At 40.5% G+C, this 22,532-nt stretch overlaps 1 long non-coding RNA gene across 1 annotated transcript in view; it reads left to right on the plus strand.

Annotated features, from left to right (window-relative positions):
* LOC139801297 (uncharacterized) overlaps window positions 1–22,532 on the plus strand; it is a 51,478-nt gene that overhangs the window by 25,226 nt on the left and 3,720 nt on the right. The window contains exon 2 of the long non-coding RNA XR_011728139.1: window positions 21,747–21,945. This is a non-coding gene — a long non-coding RNA (uncharacterized lncRNA). The remainder of the gene's footprint in view (window positions 1–21,746; window positions 21,946–22,532) is intronic.

The following is a 22,532-nucleotide window of genomic DNA, read 5'->3' on the forward strand; positions in this document are numbered from 1 at the left end:
CTTTGCCAGTCTAGAGTGGAAAACTAACATTGTCTGGGCCCATCTCCTGCTTTTCTCACACAACAGAAGAGGCTAGGCCTGGGGCAGATCTATTTTCTCCACCTATTATGTTGCTGCACGGTTGAAGTTCAGTTGTTAACTGCTTTAAAAAACGACAAATGTGCTCTAATTTTAGAGCATCATAGCAATCATTGTTTTTATTTTAGTAGAGAGGGAAAGCGGAGGGAAAAAACCAGCTTGGGACTTAATAAACACCTTAGCCTGCAGCCTTCAACTTTATTCATGAGGTTTTTTATCTTCTCTTCCACTCTCCATGCACTCACTGCATCTTCTTTACTGCACAGTCTTAAATTACCATTGCAAAGGTTATATGTTTATTTACAAAGAGCTGGCTATGAATGGTGATCCTAAAGGCGAGGAGGGTGTCTCATGGCAATAAACATCTCTTGCTCTCTTAAACACCAAGGCCAAATGAATAAGGTGATGTTTAGTGCCTCAGACATATTATGGTTTATGGCTTCATTAACTACCTGACCTGTATTGTGTGCAAATTTCACCAAAGTGGGATGCATATTTATTCCCTGAGGTGGGCTGGCTGATAATGTTCTTATTCTTAAAGGAACAGTGCAAGTAATTGCTTATAATTAGGGTTGTGAAAGTAAGGGAAATTTGTGAGGCAAGGTAATTTCACATACCTGGAATTTCGCTTAACTGAAAAAAAGACAGGGCCATGAATATTTATACTGGGGTGAAGTTGAAAAATACATGAGTATGGCTTCTGCTGAGTCTTTGCAGCATATGGGATAGTTTTAGCCATTTAAGGAATTTAAAAAACCCAAACCCTCTTGGCCAAATTCTTGTCTGGTGTAACATAGGCCCCCTCTCCAGAGCTGAATCAGGACTTCCTGATCAACTGGATGTGAAATTAGGTGTTCAAATTTGTCACCCCGTCCCATGCCCTCTCCTTTGCTTGTTGCTCCATATTGTCTAAATTAATCATAAGATCTGTGTTTGATTTCCCAGCTGAGTGCTGAGAATATTAGTATAATTTGGAGGATTTAAAATTATAATTCTACTCACAGACCTTCACGAAAGCGGGGTTACGCTGACAACTTGTATTTTAGTTCACTGTCTGACTGTAGACCAATTTTCCTGGAGCACAAAGCATGTCTTGGGCTGGTTTTATACAGAGATACTGTGATGAGGGTTCCACTGTTGTCAGAGGGTTAATAAAACTTCATGACACAACGAGGATAAACCCTCATTGCTTTACTCATGAAACAACGGCAGTCAATACAAAGGATTCTGTGGCTCACGAGTGAGTTTGGTGCCTTCTCTGCCTGTGCCTTCCAATCTGAAAGAGACCCCATGGCCACAGCAGTGTTTGGCGGTGGATTCGTAAAAACATAGCTCTATATTCTTATATTCCTCTCTCTTTCTTCTACTGTAACAGGGGGTTCATAGCCTTGAAGGATGCTTCTGGTATTTGGCATGATCAGCTTTGGATTTCCTGGTAGGGCAAAGGTAGTTTAAATATATGTGGCCCTTTCCACTCCAGGATCAGTCAAATCAAGGTGTAGTGTTTGTCCTGTAACATGAGCACAGCTCTTCAGCCCTTACATTTCCATCAGGACTGAGCCTACTCCTTGAATTGTTCCAAGTACTTACATTTCTAATGCTATCAAACCAGGAAAAAAAATGCTGGACGTGTCAGTAGCTGACTGTAGGATATAGCTCTGAGAAGTCCTGCAGAAAGGACTTTTTGAGAACTGCATTTAAAGTTTAGCCACAAGTACAAGATGTATTTTGCCATGTGCACTAAACTAGAGAATGTCATGGAGCTAATTCTGAGCAATTGGATGTCTGTGGTCTAACCACTAGCAATAGCTGAAGCGTGTGATGAATGGCCTATGGTCAAAGTACATATCCTGAACATGGAGAAGCAGAGTTTAAGCTGTTGTTCCTCTGTGGTAATGTTGTTCTGTGGCACACTGAAGTTTTCTCATTCTGTGAATGTTTGCTTTCCAGATACTTTAAAAAAGAAAATGTTAGCTACTAACTGGATTGAAAAAAAAAAAAAAAAAAAAAAAAAAAAAGAAAGTACTGTGTAATCTCCTTGACAATAGTCCTGGAAGACAAAAAAACTACCCCAGTCCTGCTATTATATGTGGAACCAACCTATTTCCAACTTTATTATGTCCTTTTGGGGAACTTCCTGTAGTTTTGCTGCTGCTACCTTAACTTCATGTTTAGTTTTTGTGCAATTGCCTCAGATTCATGAATTAAAAAAAAAATTAAAAAAAAAAAATCCAAACAACTAGCTAGGTCAGCTGCAGGTTCCATAATATTTAATAATAGTTCATAATAGTTCTGAATTAGAACTATTCTTTAGTTCAGAATTAGAAGTATTCCCTAACTTTTCTAGTTGGAATTGATAGATATCCCATTTTTTTTAAAAAAATGAAAAAAAAATACAACAGAGCCATACAGAGGACCGAATGGCTCCTTGTTTAGATAGAAAGTGATAGCATTTTCTCACAGTTAACCTATTCAGAATAGGGAAAAACTTGCTGTATTTTTTTTCTACAGGAATCAGATTAAATAACTATTTAAACTATGAAGCTAAGAGAAGATTTTTTTTCAGGGACACAAAACAGATTTTAAAAGTCAGTATGCTGTGTTTTATTGTAGCTTCTCCCAGTACAGATGAACAGGGGCAGCAGTATTTTAGAGACTACCTAACCCCAACTATTTCCACTTGTAGCTTTCACAAACAAATACAAGGCAAAGGCAAATAGAGGAACAAAAAAATAAAAAAGGAAGGACAAACAGTCAAGGAAGAAAAGACATGAGTGATAAGCCTAAATAAAAAGGTAAGGTTTTACAAGGGCAAGGATAAAATTAGACAGTGTAGAAAGCTAATGAAATTTTAAAAATGTGACCATCAAAAATGTCATGTCAGCACTGACCTGGCCAAATACATAGGGAACAACAGCTTGAGAGTATTTGAGGAGTCTCAAGCCTGTTAAGCTCCTTCCATGAAAACTGCAATTTCTTACTTTCAAGTTAATCAACCTTTCACCCGTTAAGCTTCTGTCCTCAACCTTGACCCCTGCTAGTTGTGTAGCATGGTAGTAACCAAGGTTAGAAATCAGAAAGAGGGTAAGTAAATATAGATGTGAGAAAAATACAGAAGCCTGCAAAAAAATTGGAAATTTGAAATAGATAAGTACTACCTAATCTCTAGAAAAAAATGTTTGTTGTTCTTTAGCAGCTTTGTTCAATCTGATTTAATGCTTTGTCAGTTGATAATACTGAGCTAGGCATGGGATCTGAGCAAAATAAACACACCTTGGGGACTGTGTAGTGAAAGAAAAATAAGCAAGAAAAATTTTGAAACCATGCTATGGTAACAAAATTACACTGATGGAAGGATTCTGATTTCCAAAGATTGATTTGTGATATAGGACCTGGATGTTACCTCAGGTGGTACAAACCAGCACACGTAGCGGGTTTGTGACACTGAATTAGGGACAGTTCTGAAAGCTGAGTTTTAGCCCAACTTTGTCAGATAAAGGAAATCTATAGAACAATAGCTGTTCATAAATGACATCTTGCCCATGACTCAGTCTGCTGCTGCCTTGTGTCACTACAGGGAGTCCCCTAGGACAAATTACCAGTGATTCAACCAGTTTCCTACAGGTTCATATATCTACAGATGTGTGTATATAACAGCCAAGGTATTTGGAAGTACTCATGAACAAAAACAAGGTAACTGCAGTGGAACAGTCCAAGGATTGTCAGCAAATCCTCTCCCATTGCACAGAGCTCTTTCTCTGAAATGCCAAATTATGTAAAGAAAAGGGTTGATGAAACTCCTAAATTACTCCACTCCAACACTTTCTGAAAAGTCTTCTATTGCCTGAACCAAAATCTGGGTTTTTTTTTTTTGTTTGTTTGCTATGCTGGTTAAGGGAAACTTGTGTGAAAGAAAATGCAGAGATAGAGAGGAAATTAAACAATTTGAAAAGAAAATGCTTCAAGTGACCTAATCCTCTTTTCCTTGATGAATCTGTAGAAATTTTGTGTCTAAAAATACTGACTTTTTCATCTTTTAATCTTGCTTTGAGATAGGAACATTTTTTAAAATGTCAGATTTACACATGGGATGGGAAAACATTTCCTGTCTTGATCTAAATTGTGAGTTATGCGTATGGAAATGTGGGTACTTTTGTGCATTTTCTCTCCATTATGTCTACATGCATGATTTCTACATTACATCATGGGCTGGACCCAACAAAGTCTAAATCAGTCCCAGGAAAGTCTACTGGATCATCTGAAAATTTTACAAAATGATAAAAGGCCCCTGGAGGGCTAATAAGACTTGGGAAAATTCATTTTTTACTAAGATTTTGAAGTCAAACTATCAGAAAATAATCTCCAGTATCTTGAACTCCTAGATTTCCTTTTTCTTTATGATTTTTATGCATACAAATTATTTTTGACTATGCTGAGACCACATTTTCTCCTAGTCTGCTTACTGCATCCCTCTATATGCTTGTTTTAGTTCTCTATTCATGATGAAATAGTAAGATCTGAAGTATAAATCATTTCCTGATCTAGTACAGGATGATGGGATCCTTATTAGAGGGTTTACATATAAGCATAGGCAACTGTCCGAGCAATATAGGGGAAAATATTGTCTCAAAGATAACCAGCAGGGCTTGAATATCAAGAGAGACCAGCTGAAGGTTGGTGAACTTTTGAAGGCATCCACAAGTGTAATCTTTGTAGTAGAGAGAAGAAATACAATGCAGAATGTTGCAAAAATGGAAAGATGCAGAAAAGAGATTTTCTAAATCTCAAGGAGAAATAATGACAGTAACTGAGCCTTGGGTTCATGCAGATGTACTTTTTCCTTGCAAGGCCACTACAGGATAAACTACAAGAAATGGTAATACAGAGGAAAAAAACACTGTGCATGGCCAGCAGCTCAGGAGGACAGAACTGGGGCTTTCAGCCACCTCTCCAGTATCCAGGAGACCGGATGAAAAGCTATTGAATAAGGTCCTTCTTTTCTCTTAGAGCCTTAGACTTTGTCTTGTCTAGGATTGAAGGCATTGTTTGAACATGCTAGCTCACACTTTTTGATTAAAAGCTTTGAGGTGAGGCCTTAGTTCCACTTAAAATTAATGGTGAAATTCTCACTGACTTTTCTGGAATCAGGATAGAATGTCTTTGTGTGAACAAACCCATGTTTCTTACTTGCCCATACTAGACAGTTTTAAATCAAGGCTCTGTTATACAGAATATATCACCCAGCCACATTAATGTCTATTTTTAATGTAAACCATATACAGCAGTTAAAAAAAAATTAATAAAATAGGCAGACCCTTGGTAACAGGAGCAAGAAGCCTTGTTCTGTCTTAAAATAACTGTGACAGGTATATAATAACTGATGTTATTTGTCTAATTGTAATCAAGCCCTGTATGACTGTTGATAGCCAGTAAAACCAGTCCAAGGAGTGGGTTAACAGACAAATTCTACTCCAAAGAATGTGAGACTGTAGTGGCATCCACCTGAATCAAGAGAACCAAAACCAGTAATGGGATTTTAATTCAGAAAGTAAAGTAACATCCGAGATGGTGTCATGTCCATAACTCAGTCAGGAGGCAATCAAATAAGTGGTAGAGAATATTTGAAACTTGCTATTGACACATGTGGGCCCAGCCAGAATTCTCCAGACAGAACTCTGGATAAAGCTCTATGTGGTATTTTTGCATTTCATTTATAACCTATTAAAGTGATCACCTTGCACTATAAAGTGGTTTAAAAAGAACAGCTGCTGACAAAATAACAGCATGTATTTAAGATAAAGAGAAACGGAAGATGAGGCTGAACAAAATCCCAAACTGCATTGGGAGCTATGAGACCTCCCCTCTCTCTTCCTTCCCTTTGGTCTAGGATCTGTTTTTGAAAGAGGGGCATGAAACAGTTTAAATCTTTCTTGTGCTAATAAAGACAGACCCATATTGTTTTATGTGTTGTCAGAAGTGAATAATTGGGTGGGAGTCAGAAAAAAAGGCCAGCTGAGAAGGCAGCCAGTGCTGAGAGGTGGTAGAAACACGTGTTTTGGGGCTGCTCCCAGCCACATCTGCCCAAGCACCCATGGTAGTCAGGGCTCAAAGTCATCCCCTGCACTTATCATTTAGCAGTGTCCAGAGAGGGAATGCAAGTTGCACAGGGAAATCCCCCCTTCAAATCAAAGCTTGGTGTGATGCCAAATATGTCTTTGCCATTTCAGAAAGGTGAATAGAATCAAACAAAAATAAACAATGTCTAAGGAGGGTTATGCATCCTTCCTCCTGCAGTCTCCAGATGTTTGGTGGCCTGAGTCACACATGCCAAGGTGGATAGGCTGGAAAGCTCAGGCAGTGTCTCTGTGGAGCTGGAAGGTGTCTGGGTTTAGTTTTATTTTTTGGGTTTTTTTTTTGTGATTCCTGCAGCTAATTTAGAATGAGACAGTTCCTCCTTGGTAGACAGTGTGAGATAGTCCAGAACTGAAACACTTGTGTGCAGATGAACAGTACAGGTCTGCAGTGGATCATCTGGCAGAAGGAGAGGTTAGGGTGTTGGAGGCAGAAAAATCGAACGCCACATGGGGCTGGGAGCAAGGAGAAGAAGCTGTCTTGTGAGTGCTGAGAAACACTGACAGCTCTCACCACTGGACAAAGCTGCCCTGTCCAACAGGACTTGGTCCATCAATGCCCAGTGTAGCTTGTCCAAACCATCCTTGGAAATTCCTTCTTCCTTCCTCACACTCCTTCCTATTCATCAGGAGTTTTTTGAATTTTTTAATCTTTCAAACAAAGAGACATCCCTCTTTGCTGCTACCAGGACCCAGCTCTGGCATTTCCCTGGCCAGACTCTGCCTCTCAGCTCCTCCATCCCTTCCCCCTTCACTTTTTGTTGCTGTTCCCAGAAAGGAAAGTGAATTTTTGAGAGCGTCAGAATAGCGTAAGTGCTGATATATAGGGTGCAGTTGTTTGAGAGCCTTTTGAGAGACAAACTCCTCCCCTCTCCTCTGTTCCCTTCAAGTTGGGAATGATTCATCAGCTGGCCTTTGGCAAGAAAAGAGTCCTGCCCTGGGTCCTGGGCCTTTGACCTGGGTGAAGAGAGGGGTCAGGCCACGAGCAACTGTGCAAGCGCCACTCGGCAGCTACGGGTCTGGGAGACACAAGGGAGAGGGAATGGAAAGAATGGAGGGGGACGGTGGGAAAAAGTGGGAATTTCTAAAAGTTAAGAGTATATTTCTAAGAGTCTCAGCGGATCAGCTGACAGCTGGGGTCAGGGGTCGTATTTATGCTTGATTCCCTGGGCATGTTACAGTAACATCTGCTTGTTAAGGGCCTGTGGGGACCAAATGTTCCTGACCTTTGTCTACGGAAGGGGACAAACTGGGAGATTAGGGGTGTTCATATTAACATTTGTGTTTGACTTGAAGGTTTCCCCTTATCTGAGTCTGGTTTGTCAGTTTTGCTGAAATTCTTTTATGCTCTACCCAAATAAACAGGTCAACCATGCCAACCATTTGGCCAGGATTTGAGGTCATGGGGCATTTGACGTCACTTGACTCCTAGAAAGGAGAATAGGAAGGGAGGAAACTCTTGCTGTGGGAGGTGAATCTCGGCCCACTGCCTGGTCTGAGCACACCATCAGTCATAAGCATCTGGAACAAATGCCTGGACCCTTCCTTCATCTATGTTTAGTAATAAAAGAGCTATGGCCAAGATGTAACCAGAAGCTTAGAAAAAGGGTAGGAACTCTGACGTCTGTGGTGGATTTTGTGACTACTGGCTATACCAGAAAACTTGATGTATGGAAATTCCTTGTTATACACAGGAGGAGTTAATGTCTCCTCACAGACATATTTGAAATTAATTTTGAGAGGCAATAACTGGAAATGACATGACTGAGTGAACTGTAATTCTAGAAGTGGAAAGGTCTTCGAAGTATATGGAACCAGAGAAAGGTGTTTTAAAGAACTTTTACTTCTAAAAGGCTCCTTTTTTTTTTTTTACTAGCTAGAAGGAGTTTGATTCTTGAGTAATAGAACTCAAAGTTGCTGAAAGATGGATGAAGAAACAGTTGTGGATATTTTCCCCAGTACCAGGTTCTTTGAGGAGGCAGACTTAAAGATGTTGTTTTCAACTTTATGTCATTGAACAAGAGACAAAAAATATGACCCCATTTAATGGAAGCAGAAAACCACCTGAGCCTTAACATTGTGAATTGAGCATTTTTATTTCATTAAGAAGGCCCTTTAAAAACCTGGCTTTATCCTAGTCTCTTACAGTGTTCAATTCATGATTATGGGTACCTATGAACACACAGCAAGTGACTACTCTTCTGGACCTGGGAAAATAAGACTGTTGATTTTTAGCTTGTTTACGGACACTGTTTATGACATTTGTGGTATTTCACTTTTGTCCAAAGTTAGTCTCAGCTCAGACCCCAGAGACCATCTGAAGTTTTATTTCAGCTAAAAGCAGCCTCAACACTGGAAACATTTTTGTTTGCAGGCATGTATTTTGGCTATTTTTATCCAAGAGCAGCTAGTTATCTCATATCGTGCCATCACTGGTGTTGCTCTATCCTTGGGTCCAAAATCAACAACAGTTAAATTTATATTGTGCAATCCAGTTATAGCTGTATAAAAAGAAAAAAAAAAAGAAGGGACTGTTTCAAAATAGAGAACCTGGCTAAGGTTCAGGAGCTGGAGGAGAACTGAGACATTCTGGATGCAGGTGATTTGAGGTTGTTTAAAGTTGGGGTTTTGGAGTGTGTAGGCTGGTGAAGGAGAGGAATGTAGACCTTTCAAATCCACCTTTGTGATTATAAATAATAAAAAATTTCATTCGGAAGTGCATTCTGCCAGACTTCACAATAAACCTCCTAGCAGGTCATTGAAATTCTCTTAATCAGGGTCAGAACCCACAAGCTGGGGTCTGCCCTGTGAGTTCAGTGGGAAAAATATTCTTCTTTCCAAATAGTCTTTTTTCCTCTTTCCTTTTCTCTTTCAGTTGGAAGGGACCCCCACATAAACATGCAGAGCAGTTTTCCAGTACATTAACCTGGGAGGGGGGAATCCTTACTAGCAATGCAACGGGTAGCCAAAAAAAAAAAAAAAAGAGAAGGAGCAACTGGGTGAGCTGAAGATGGATGAGCCTGGGATATAAGACAGGATAGTTTTTCCACTGTCCTGCCCTATACACCTAGGACAAAGGCTTCATTGAGTCAGATGCTTGACATCAGCCTCATAAACTAGTAGTTGGGCACAAAAGGTCTGACACTTGAAAGTACCAGTCCCTGCCCTCTTTGCATTGCAGCTGCACAGAGGGGTTGGGTCTAACAGTTGTGTCCCTTTGTCATCCTGTAGGACAAGAGGTGAAGATAAATAGTGTTGACTTTAATGCAGTCACACAATTTTGCGTTTTCCCAAAAGACAACATTTCCTCCCAGGCTTTACTTTATTACCTCAAGCAGCTAGAACTGTCTTCCTTTTCCTGGGGGATGGGGACAGGCTAGAGGTAGTCGAGGGCAAAAGGAGGAGAGAAAAAAAACAGGCCCTGGTACTTCTTCCCCAGCAACAAGGTGGGCTGTGATTTTTCTCCTACTTTGTTATGGTGCTGTTCTTTTCTTTCTCGTGGGAAAGCTGGAAGTGGCCTGAACAACTTGGAAAGAAGCTGAAGAATGTAGAAATTTCTAGGAATTGAAAGTCCAACATTTCCTATAAAAAATTTTTAATTCTTCCACATGATGTACACCAGGAAGAAGGATTGAAATGTATGTGTCAATTTCCTGCAGAAAAACTTTCCACAATGTGTCTGCAAGTAATTGACTTGTATAATGGCCAATCGTTCATTCCTTCAATGTCTTGTAACTAAAACCATCAGGATTTAGCCTGAAAAAGTAAACAGAATTTAAATCTTCATATCAGAGATAGAACTGAAATAGCATCTTTACCATTGCAGACAGCAAAGGAAGAAATTTAGGAATTATAAGACTTCTGATCCCATCTGAACTTGGTGGGCCATAGCCAAATTCAACTTTTTAGAAAATGCACTGCCTGGTACTATGCTCCCTCGCTGCAGAATGTCCTTTTGGATGTGCCCATGTCATCCTGTACAGTTACTCATTCAGTGATGAGTAGTACCTCCCACATAATTTGTATTTGTCCAACTTGACCCTTCTCTTTCCTTCCCTATACTGGACTTGTGGTAATGACACCACAGAGGCTGCATGAACTAGTTAAAAATATATTAAGGGGAATTCTATACATGTAAGAAAAATAAATGTTAGGCCTGGGACATGAGGGCTGCAGAGAAACAAAATAATCTAGCCTATGATCTCTGCTGATTTGACTAGATAGATTTTGGTGTTTAGTTTAAACTGTTTGAAGCTAGAACTGTATCTCCCTGGTGAGCAAGAGTCAGGAGCATCTGTGGCTTTTTTTTGTGGGGAGGTATGTTGGAGGAAAGCCTCACAGCAAAGGTCCTGCCTGACAAAGATCACTTCCAATTTCCAAGTTAACAATATTGTTAGCTTTTCAGGTCTTGTAGCCTTGTTGTGCTTGCATCTTGGCTTCTCATTGACCTGTGATCTTGGACTGACTTGAAAGGCTGCCTTCCATGCTTCAAGAGTGGCGTTTGTGTCTATTTGATAAGTTGTCGGCAAATGTAAGGAAATAAAGACAGGCAAGTTCTCTCAGGCTGTTCTGAGTCCTGTCAGCCCCCAGGTCTTGGCAGCAGCACAGAAGATGAGAAATTGTGTATTTGAAAAATAAATTCAGTTGGGTGAGATAGCAGGGATAAGCAGGAAAAGAGGCTTTTTTCCCTCAGCATTGTCCTCTGCAACCAGTCTAACTGCCACCCCATCACTGTGTTATGCATTTCAATAGAAAGAAAAAAATTGTCCAGTGGATTTGACAGCTGTCTGGCAGTAGAAAGAGTCCTGGGCAAAATTACTAACTCCAGGGAGTCAATGACAAAGTCCAATTGACTGTGACAGGGCAGAACTTGTCCCTTGGGAATAGTCCTGGCCAATTTGGCCAGGGACTTCTTTCTTTCCCAAGTCACCTCAGTAAACACTGAGCACTTCTTTCTATGCCTGCATTTTTCAGTGATCCTCCTGAGCACTGAGTGACCTAATTTCTGGGGCACTGAGCATCATCTGAAGTCAAAGGCTGCTGAGGGTGCTCTTTGCTCACTCACACTTCCAGAAATCAATTGAGATTTATTTCTGAGTCAGCCAAATCAACTCAGGCTACTAAAGTCTGATTTTCAAAGCTGTTTGAAGTCAGCTGAAATTAGGGTCTAAAGCAGCTCAGAAAACTGGCTGGCACCTAACTGCATCTTTATGTGAGCAAGTGTCCTTAAAAATCTGACTCCATCTCCTTATACTTAGCTTTTTTTGCTTTTTTTTTGCTTTTTTTCCCAGAGTGCCCATACTCCCACAACCTCACTGAAAGGAGAGGCACTAAAATTATATGGCAGGTCTTATAACATACACATACACACTGCAATGTATGTAAATGCATGTCTGAGGTCTGGAATGGGGTCGAGTCTTTCACTGGGCTGAGGGCCAAATAGGTGCTGGAGTGAGAGCAGTGTGAAGATTATGTCTGCAAGGTGGGGGAGGCACTGAATTGTTTAGGGGCCTCAATGTACCTCTCTCTCTCCCTTCAGCCAGGTTGGGTGGGGGGGTAGGCATTCCTCCTCCTGGGTTCGTGGTTCCCTCATCCAGACTGAAGAGGAGTCAGCCCCTTGGAAGGAGCCATGAACAGATTATCTGATCTGCGCAGCAGCGCATACAGAAAGTTGGAGATATGATCTTACTTTTATCCTCACCTAACTTGTCTCTGCAACCCCTGTGGGGATGTGCTTCCTAATGTGCAGAGATCCTCAGCTTTATATCACAGCAAGGATAAGAAGGGTTTTCTTTGCTTTCTTCTCTCCCTGCTCTCCAAATACTATTATTGTGGGGTTTTTTTTTCAACATTTTAAGAAAAGTTCAGTAGCAAAATTAAAGAACATGGGCAGAGCCCTCCTTCGAGCAGGATGAAATTGTCCCAAGCGGCCAAAACAAGAGTCCTTTCTCACAGAGGTGTCTTTGTGCAGTATAAAACTAGCAGAGCTGGGTCTGTGCCACATTTTCCTTGCCCTGTAAAGACTGGAGGGTTGAGAGCATGGCTGAAAAAGGCTCAGGACATTCTCACAGTCAGGGCTGGCAGGACTTGTTGGAAGGCTGTTCCAGCTGGCCGAGATCAGAGCATCCCCAGGGGTGTGACAGATTCCCCCAGGAATGAACAAGCAGACTGAAGAACATGAAGATGTGTCTCCTTTCTCCCCCCTGCTGCTCTGATCCCAAACCCAGGTCAAAACCAGCTCATTTCAGCCCAAAAAATAGCCTTTTGATTCCTCTTCCAGAGCCAGTCTTTCTATAGTAGTTATTTAAAACATTACAAGATTCTGCTGTCAAGATTTCCCTTTTATTTGCCTGGGGAAACTCACTGATACTAAGCTTAAATAGGCAACCTCCTCCGTGCAATTCTTTTCTCTAAACAAATTAGCATACGTTGGAAAACTTACTTGGAAATGAGACAAACAATGACTCCATCTAAACTGTTTATGTTGGCTGAACATTATGACACTGGGAAAGTCCAATGCTGGTCAATATTCTTTTCCTTGGGAACTGACAGCATCAGAAGAAATGGAGCATCTTGTACACGATCAGTACCAAGCCTGGAACTGCTGTCAAAACCTTCTGTTATTTGAAGGATTCTTTACTGCAGTTTTTCATTTTGAGGAATTGTTTCATAGCATTATTCCCAGAATATGTTTTATTCCAAAGAAGCAGTTCAGATCTAACCAGTCCACAGCTGTCTTGGCACTAGAAACTCTTTTCCTGAATTGTTGCCTTGTAAAAACTCTCATTGATTTTGAAGTTCTCTGACTTGCATTTAAGTCTTAACTGTCTGAGGTCCAACATACCTAACCAATTTTCTTTTACTTCATATTATACGCTCAGCTATCAAACAGAATTGACTATACTGGTTGTAATAGCATGACATATGGAGAGAATGGTCAAATGTCATGTGTAGGAGAGCTGAGTGTGTCCTGTCCTTCACTGCAGCCAGACACCCACCACATGTGAGAGCTCACCCAGAGCTGACATCTGCAGCACACAGACAGGGAAGAGAGAAAATATTTTGGATAAAAAAAAAAAAAAAAAAAAGGCAAATGACTTCTGATGGGTATTTTGAATGATGAAATGTTTTGGCTACTTCATAAGCTGACTGCTAATGGAAATTTTGCTATTTTATTTTTTAATCTACTTTACCTATAAAAAGATACTTTAGAAGCTTCATGTGGGATTTTTTAAGTTTTGCAGAGTTCAGGACATTTGAAAGAAAGGTGACAACATTTATACAAGTGGTGAGACAAAATATTCCTCACATCCACCTGATAGAATAGTCTCTGTTCCAATAAAATCTGACTCCAGTAGGGCCACTGCTTCCTCCAGTAAGACAAGCCATGGAAGCTGTTAGGGATTCTGGCTTTTAGTTCAGTCAACAGGAGGTAGGATCATCTTCTGGAGTCAGCTGAGCTGAGATGATAATAAATATTGAAAATACACATTTAAATACTCATCTAACTTCAAGGACAGAGTAGTTTTCCTGAAATCATTCAGGACTGCTCTGTGCTTAAAGCTAGATGGATATTTAAATGCATAGTTAAATCAAGATGATATTCAGTTATTGTATCAAGATAAGCAAAGCTGTAAAAGAATTATCTCCAACTTGGAATAAGAAGTATTTGATCCTTAAGAAAAAGTTAGATTGAACAATAGCTCAATATAAAAGCTGCCAACACCTGTAGAAAATACATTTTCATTCTGAAAGCTTGTGTGCTTTATTTCTAACCAATTTGTTAGTCCAATGAAAGGTTGCACTTTAACTATCTTGACTCACTTGAGAATAATTGGCATTTCTTTCATTTTATGGCATCATTTAAATTTTAGAATGGATTATTTGCTTGCATATTCCTGCCTTTTGGTGCCACTGATAGATGAGTTCTTACTCAGCAGGAACTCTCTCATTTCTCTTTCTGAGCTCTGTACTGTGCAGCTCCTGTGAAATCTTCCATTATGCTGAATCCCAGCCCAGTGCAATGAGCTGGAGGAACTGCCTGGCCATGACTCCTGCCCTGTAGCAAGGTGTTCAAGAGAGCTGAAATGTTGGGTTACAGGTCAAAGACAAGGTTGTGCTCCTCGGGGAATTAAAATAAGCCAAACTAGGAAGAAGACACGACAGCGCAAAGAGAAATACATACCAAAGGAAAAAAAAAAAAAAAAAAAAAAAAGAAAAGTTCTCTATGTGTGTGTATTCTGACCCACTGATACCAATGGATTAACCCTCTAGGACTTCAATATCCTCTGGATTAGCCTTGAGGAGCATCAGTGACTGCTCTTGCTGTCAGTACTCCAGGGGAGTAGCTGGGAACAGGCTATTTCACAGCCTTTAGCATCTACTGGCTAGGGGAAATAAATTCCATCTTCCTCTTACAGGATCTGGGGTAGGTTTCTGTGTGAAAAAGCAGAGATTTTGCCCTTAGCAGATTCTGGCTTGCTGCACACAAATGTCCTGTGTGAGGAAATTCACTCTATCAAAGGAGAGCCATTTTCATCCTGATTTGTGTCTGAAACATGAAAACAACATAACAGCTGCATGCTGTATTGAATAAAGAACATACACATGCATTTAAATCACTTATATCTTACTTTTTTATGATGCAATTGTGAATTATGTTCTTTTTGCATCTGTAATTAGAGGGCAGAACAGATGGTGAAGGCTTCGTTTAAAGTGATGTGTCCATTAAAATAACCTATGCTGCCAAATGATTGTTCGCTATACACAGGGTATTCCTTCACTTGAGCAGGCGTTTTGCTCAACTGAAGCACACTTGGGAGGGCCTCTGGACTTGACAAAATAATTTTTAATTTTAGGGCCTCCAGATAAGAAGTCTGACTGTACAGGGCTAGCACTAAACCCCCAGTTTGTATATTTTACTGTATCTTTGCAGTTTTAGGATGACCTTGTTTATAATGAAAGGATGACTGTAAAGAAAAGATAAAAGGAAAGGGAAAGAAAAGCAACATATATTTCAAGCATCATTATTTTGTGGTTCTTAATTAATTTCCAGGGTTGTTCCATCCAATCTGGAGCAGAGTGACCTATTCTCAGAGCTGGCTCTGTCCTGGTTCTCAGTGTCACAGAAATTAAGGTCCATGGCTAAAAAGCTTTAGAAATATTTACACTGATGAGAGTAGTCACATGTGATGGTTATCGCAAAAAGAACTTTTTCTGAGTCTATGGCTTAGGGAAAAACCTGAATCTTCTAGTGGAACCTTCTAGTGGGACCTCGTGCCCATGTAGGGGGTTGGGACAAGATGATCTCTAAGGTCCCTTCCGACCTAAACCATTCTATGATTCTATGAATCTCTCCTTTTCTTTTCCTATCCCACTTCATGGGAGATCACTCACAATCAAGCCACTTGCCCCCACATAAAATAAAGAATTTTGTTCAGTTTTCTTCTTAGTAGGGAAGCAGGTAAAGAGGGGGGGCCTTTTTTTTAAAAAACATCATCTTAAGGGATAAAACCTTAGAGTACTGGGGTGAAGCCAAATTGTTGGCCTGCTTTTGTTGGAGCATACTGCCAAAGTCAGCTGGGAAACCTATGAAAACCCATTCATCAGTATTAATCCAAGTTCTTAGTCCAGGTGTATTTTAAAAATACAATTTGGTTTATGTGTGCCTGTGTGTGTTCTCAGCAGGGAGGTCAATGACTGAGTGGCAAATGAGGAATTTTTTAATAGATATTCCTCCAGTTCAGCACAATGCTATAATAAGATAATAATGACAAAGTATCTGCACTGCTTCTGATTTCAGCTCCAAGATGCAGAATGTTCATCAGGATTGTCTCACGGGCCATCTGATGAACACTGGAACATTCCCCTGGTTTACTGATGCAACATAAAATGAAAAATTTGCTTTATTCCAGCCACCTTAAGAATATTAAGTGATAAATGGACCAGCTGGCTTAAAGTGTTGTAGGATAATTTATTGTGGAGATAACAAGTCAAAGGCTTTGGTGCTTCACGTGAATGAAAAGTCCATGACATTAAGAAAGCTGTTTCTGTTCAAAACGTGAAGACAGCTGAATGTTTTGCGTGATGACATCTGATTTTAATTTGTGGACACAAGTCACATGGTTCAGATGTTGAACTGTCTCACAGATTTTGTTGGGCAGAGCAGCAAGAATTTCAAAAATTGCCCTGCTCAGGTAATTCAGCAGGAGCCCAGGGCTCTGTGACACATTCGTTGCTGCTGTGATACATAGGTCCCTGATGTGGGGAACAGCTAACAGATGAACAGATTACATCACCAGCTGAGAAGAAAATAAAATGTGGTGGCTAAATGCAATCTTTTTAATTGACGTTTGCATTATGTTCTATATAAATATACTTTTGAGGGGAGGAAACCCTGTCAGCACTGGAGTAGTTTCACACGCTGCCTGTTTGTGCTCTCTAGGCTGCAAACCAGCTCTTCAAGGATCAAATATATTACAGAGTGGATTGATTATTCTGAGTGGGATTCTTTTATATTTATATATGTGTGTGTGTATATTTATTTATTTATTTTTTTAAATTTTTCCCACCATACCTATGACTATTGTGTTTCCATACCTGCCGGTGATCATCATTTCACAATTATTGTAACATGAGAAGCACACGTGGTTTCCAGACTGCACTTCTGATCTCCTCCAGTCCACAGCTGCTTGCTTAATGAATGCTTGTGGTTTGTTTCCCTTTCCCTGGAATTATAAAGACAGAGAGAGAGGAGGAAAAGGGGGAGGGAGGCAGGCCATAGATCAGAAGAGAATTTACTAATTTAAATGCTGATTATGGCATAAGCAGGCTTCAAGATGGTGCCCAGGCTACACTCCATTAATGTCAAAAGAAGCTTTATGAGCCTGGTCACCCCAGAACTGGGATGAGAAGGTATATCAGGTATGAGACCATCAGCACCTAAATAAGTTTTTACAAGGAGGTGGTGAGTGACATGTTTTCATGGAGGATGGTTTTTAGGTTTAGGAAAAACCTTACTGGTATAAGCACATCCCAGAAAATGGCACTACAGCAGGACAAAGACACCATCAGTGCAAAAATGCCAGCAGCCTGGGATGTTCTGCTGGGGCAGCAAGCAAACATCGGGCACAAGCTGCCTAAGTATAGATAACAATGATTCTTAATGGCAGTTGTAAAATGATGCATTACATTAGGCAACAGAAAGGAAAATGTAATTTGTTTCTTTTTATTTATGCTTAAGTGCTTACCAAAATCTGCAGGTAGACCTACAGGTATGCTCGTCTCTCAGACCAGAGGATAGTGTACAGTCATAAATATAAAAGAATTTATTTTGTGTGTGTGGGGGGGGTTTGTGTGTGGCTCCTCCCTCTCCTCCTGCCTCTCCCCACTCCCTTTCATTCCCTGGATTGCTTTCTGATCCAGCAGTGTTTTTAAGTCTGATCTTTTCATATTCCCCTGTTGACACACCTCTGAGCCAAGCTGATGAACAAAACGAGTTTCTGAGCTGGAGCCTTTCAGAAATGGTATACAGGAATTAGTGCTGATATGCACTGATGGGGAGCTCTGTTTTTGTTTCTTCAATGGCTGGGGAAACTGATCCAGGAAAAACTCAGGAAATCTTTTACAGCCATCTGATGCAAAGTGACTTTTAGCTTTCCAGCACCTTTGACACCTGAACACTGGCATAATTTTTGTACTGCTGTGGTCGTTGCCAGGGGCAGTTCATCAGATAACAGGGATTAGGGACAAGTGAGCTAGTTCAGCTGGAATTCCTGCCCAGCTCCCCTTTCACCTCTGTGGTCTCTTCTGTGATATGTACTAAATCTGAACCATATACATTACATTCTACTATCACCATTCTGTGTAGCTCCTCTTTAATCTCTTGCTGCCATTGAATAGTGTGGAGCCAGTACTTCTAAATTTCATGACGCCATTGAATTCCATGGGGGAAAGCTGACTGTATTGAAGCCAACAACAAACCTCTCATGGGTGGTCAGGTTTTTACTCGGTTGTCTTGACTTCCACTTCTCTCAAAAGGAGAAAGTCTGATTTCGAGCCAGCTAGAATTTTTCTTCAACAGTTCTGGAGTGTCAAAATGCAGCTTTCAACAAAATCGTCTATTTTTGAGCAAAATGTCTGTTTCAATGGCATTTTGTAAAACAATGCATAAAGTATTTCAGCAATGTTGAAATATCATGTGTTCATACTGAAGCATACAGTCATTTTTTTCAATTCAAGTTACTTTTATGAAAGAAAAGTCAGTATTTATTGTGCAATTCGTACAAGTTTAAAAGGTCACTGTGGGAATGAATACTCTGATCTTACACAGATGAAATGTTTTGTTTTGACTAATTATGTAAGTTTATTTTGAAATCTTAGTTCATGTTAAAACTGGTTTGAAATAGGAAAAGAAACGTAAAATAATAGTTCTTCCTACATATGGGACATTTACCTCCTCAAATCCTTAATACACTCTCATTGCTGAAGTTATGTTGTGTGTTCCTCCATTAATTTGGGAATCAATAGGAAAATAGCAACTGCTGTGGAGAAGATCAGTTCTGTACAGGTTAAACTTGGATCCTAATGTTGGGGAGTGTCTCCAATACTACAACATCATATATTTTCTTATTTCTACTACTCAGTCATCACTATTTCTGAATACAGCCTTCCAATGAGATAGGTCTTCAGGAAGTGATTCACATACCTACTGACAGTGAGGACAATAAGCCCAAAAAATCGTTTCAATAACTACTATACACTCAAGAGAAGTATGTCCAACCAAACTTGTAGGCAGCAGGTGCCAGGACTTGCCGGACGGTGCCCGCCCCGCCTGTGCCCAGCTGGGGCTGGCCCAGATGCGCATGCCCGCATTCCCCACCAGATGTTGCGAGAGACGAATCTCGCCGTGGGCACAAGCTCGGTTCGCAAATAGAGTCAGTCGAGCTAGTGTTGGTTCGGATTAGTATCAGGAGCTAACTTCGATCCGCCTGGCTCTGGAATCCGCCCAGGAACCACACCCTGCCGAACCCGGGCATGCGCATCTGGGCCAGCCCCAGCTGGGCACAGACGGGGCGGGCACCGTCCAGCAAGTCCTGGCACCTGCTGCCTACACAAACTTATTTAACTTCTACAAGATCCTCCACTCATTTGCAGAACAGAGGAATAACGTGTTGCTTGTAACAGGAAATAGGGGACTTAAAAAAAAAAATTAATTGACCTGTATAACACATTTTTCTTAGATTCTTCTGCTTGTTCTCTAACTTCATGTATCAGTTTTTCAATGTCTTGCATTTTCTTGGAACTGAATGCCTAGGCCAGATCCTCATTGGAGATTCATTGGTTTAAATTTGAAGTAACCCCATAAACTTCTAGAGGGAATTTAGCTTGTTGCATCTGGCTCACATCTTTCCCTTTCATTCAATTAGTGTTTGGCTCAAACATAGGGCTACTTAAAAGCTTTCGATCTGGTGGGGAAAAATCCTTATGGCAAAAGACAACAGAAAGAGCAATCCAGTGACCTGCAAGCTTAGGTGACTGAAGCCAGATGTGTTCAGCTGCTTAGCAGTCTTAAAGCCACTTGTTAGGCAAGACAGAGGCAGAGCAGCACCTAAGACTGCAGAAAGCTTTCGTACAGCTTTGATGGGAATGCTGCAATATCAATCTCCAACCTAAATTTTTTCTGCTGTCCCCATGAAAAATGGTCTGGGACAGTCATTTATGGTACAGCATTGGTTATCTGTCTCAGGTGACACAGAAAAAGAAGTTTCTTACAAAGGTTAATGTTACAAATTGCAGATGAGTGCTGGTTTGGTTTGAGGATAAACTGTTAAATGAGGAATGAAAGTTTTCAGCAGGACATATTTGGGATTTGGGGAAAGTTCAACATTCTGGTCACTGTCACAGTGTTAATAGGTTATTGATGGGGATTGAGTGGGAATTGGATTAGGACCAGAGTGGTAAAAACAAAATAATGGTGCCAACTTCGACAATTCCAGATGGACGTTCCTAGATAATGAGCAGAACAGGGCAGGTATTGTCAAGCACATCCAACACATGTGCTTGCCAAAGTGCCATAATCTGGACCTAGAAAGGTATTTTTTTAGTATTTGGTCTGTCTACTGAGATCTCCAGAAAATGGGCATTTCTATAAGCCATTTTCTTATCATGTGTAATTCAAAATTAGAGACATTATTTTGCCTAAACTTCTTCATGATATAGGCTGAGTTCAGATCAGTGACCAAGTGCTACAGAGCCTTATAGTCTGTATGTAGACATCCAGATCTTTTTAGGGCATGCTGCAGTCTGAGGGGAAATGGTGACTTTATCGTAAATGCTGGTTGGAATGAAGAACAGTGATGCAATCTGTAACAAGCCCTCTTTTCACAACAAACGTGCCAAACAAAAACAAAAATACATACCTCAGCACATTATAAATGATATAGGAAATGAAAACTCCCAACTACTGTTCAAGGAAAATAGAAAAAAGAGAGAGATAAGCAATCATTATAGTGCAGTCTTTTTCTGCTCAATAATATTAAGTTCAGGCAAAACTGGAAGGGTTCACAACCTCAGACAAGGAAAAATGTTTTTCATTCTCTTTAAATTCAATCTTTCATCCTTTTCTTCTTATTTATTTGACTTCTGAGATGTTATGTGCATTCAGGTGCTAAGCTCCCATTGGGCTTGAAGTGGAATTAGCCTGGGAAGTAGGAAGCTGGAAACTGTGAGCAACGTAAACCTATGCACCAATCCCTATGAAACTAAATTAAGTAGTTAGCTCATCTCTTCCCACAGTGTCTTACTCTGCAATAGAACAAAGAGCCAAATTTAACCCTGATGTAAGAGGTCAAAACAGTTAAGAATTAAACCAATAGGAAAATTTCTCTTTATTTGACTAACAAGAGAAAGCCTTCTGTATAAACAGGCATCCTCCTCCTCTTCCTAATCTCTTAAACATCCGGCCAGGATTAGGGTCCTATTGCACTGACTGCTATATAAACTGAGAAGACAGAGCAGTTTCTCTGCAAAGGCTCTTTATTTCCCATGGACACAAGGAAAAGGATAGAGAGAAAGGGATACGATACTCAAAATAAAGGAATTAAGTTTGTGAGAAATCCTCTCAGACCCTGACATCAGAGGGACAAACATAGCAAGAGCATTTCCAAGCAAAATGTAGCACTCCCATCCAAACCCACTAACCTTAACTGCTCTTATGTTAGAGAGAAATAAATGCATGTAAGAACCAACTTTGCCTCACAGCTCTTCTTTTGGATACAGGTCAAGCTTTATCATTACAGATATCTGCTAATCCTTGCTTGGCAAGATGTGGATGAGATTGTTTTAGAAGGGGAGTGTTCCACAGCATTATCTGGTCACCAAATTTGAGAGTGGGAAGGACTTTTGGAGGTTTATCATTCTCTTGCCTTTTGATGTATGGGTAGTATATTGGGGTGCCCTGTTATCAATGTCTTGTGGCTTCAGGATATCAACCAACACAGACCTCAGAGCTTCCTATCTTTTATCTTGTGTCTGCAGTGACTTTTCTCCTGCATCAAGTCATTAGATCAACTCTGTCGTCATCCTAGGGGAAATCCATCATTAGCATCAGTGGAGGAATGAAGAAGAATGACCTGGCAAGAAACAAAGCAATCTCAAACTTGAGACAAGAGCTTGTCAGAGAACACAACAGCATCACCCAGTTTTTCTCTGTGCAAGGAGAGGAAAAACATGGAGGGTGAGTGCCACAGCAAGCGGGATCCACACCCTCTCTGCAAACAAACACCAGGTTCAATAAATGCCTTTTTAATGTGCATTGAGTCTTTGTGTAGGAAAAGGATGTGCAGTTGGCAAGTACGGAGTTGTAAGGGGATAGTTTGAACATGCTGATAAAACGTCTAGCTTTACTCCAGAGTTGACTTTATCATTTACCCAGGGATATTGTTAGGAGAAGATGATAGCCATGGTCCGAGGAGAGACAGACAGTGAAATGTAGATGAACAAAACAGCCATTGTGGTGAATTCTATCCTGTTTGTGTGGTGACTTCTCTATCCATAATCACACAACTTTACAGGCAGAGATAAAACACAAAGCGGGCAGGGAGAGGCGTGGGGGTGAAGAAAGGGAAAAGAGAGCACACCGAGATCAAGGGGCTCTGGTAAGAAAGACAGACACTATCCCTCTTAAAGCCTCAATGCTAAGAAAGAAAAGGAAGAGAAAAGAGAAAGAAATCTCCTGTGCCTGTCCCCATAGGCGGAGGGACAGCGGATGGAGCAGCGGGGTGAGGTTTGCACTTTGGGAAATGAAGTTACCCAGTTCACTTC

This window comes from Heliangelus exortis, chromosome 11 (assembly GCF_036169615.1).
Source record: "Heliangelus exortis chromosome 11, bHelExo1.hap1, whole genome shotgun sequence".
Lineage (NCBI taxonomy): Eukaryota > Metazoa > Chordata > Aves > Apodiformes > Trochilidae > Heliangelus > Heliangelus exortis.